The sequence below is a fragment of the Gekko japonicus genome, unplaced genomic scaffold (genome assembly GCF_001447785.1).
Source record: "Gekko japonicus isolate JY-2015 unplaced genomic scaffold, Gekko_japonicus_V1.1 scaffold3839, whole genome shotgun sequence".
NCBI classification, from domain to species: Eukaryota; Metazoa; Chordata; class Lepidosauria; order Squamata; family Gekkonidae; genus Gekko; species Gekko japonicus.
The window spans coordinates 49,686-50,502 of record NW_015162075.1 but is presented as its reverse complement, the minus strand read 5'-3'; positions in this window follow the sequence as shown (position 1 = coordinate 50,502).

Below are 817 nucleotides of genomic sequence, written 5' to 3'. Positions count from 1 at the left end.
GTCGTTCTCCCCTTCTCCATTTTCTCACCACCACCACCCTGCAAGGTAGGCCAGGCTGAGAGTTTGTGATGGGCCCAAGGTCACCCAGCGACCTTCTGTGGTAGAACTAGGGATTCGAACCTGGGTCACCCAGAGTCCTAGCCTGCTCCTCTATCCACCACACCGGCACCTAGAAGAAAACAGACGCCAGGTGAACTTCCAGGGGAGAGGACATTTCGAAGGCGAGGTGCCATGGCACAATTCGAACCTGGGTCTCCTGAGGTCCTGATCTGACAATCTACCCGCTACACCTTGCTGGCTCTCGTGTTTGATTTTCTGTTTGGATGTTGGGGTGTCTATACGAAAAGCCGAAAGTGAAACGTCGACACTCTAGAATCAGGGTTTTTGAATCGATTGACGCTGACCCAGAAAGGTGAATTTGCACCACTTTCCCCACCTGCCTTTCCCCACTGTCTGGCAAAAAAAATAACGTCACACTTTGTCCCCTCCTCCAAGGAAGTGTCCCTAGGTCACTATTAACAAATACGGCTCCCACACACACACACACCCCGCACTTTTCCCAATGATGATAGTGTGTTTGGCGATGCAACGCAAGATTCCTGAGCAATCACAAATTGAAAATACACGTTTGGCCTCTCAAGTCTGAGCTCAGAATTGCTCGCATGCAGGTCCCGGGTGGTTTCTCTTCACCTTCTGAGGCCACCCTGCTTTTCCAGAACAAAATAACCCTTCCAAAAATATTTATGGCCATACATGGAAGAAGCCCCTGAGAAGAAGCCCTGATTCACAATGCCTTCTTCAAGAAACCCATAAGGAG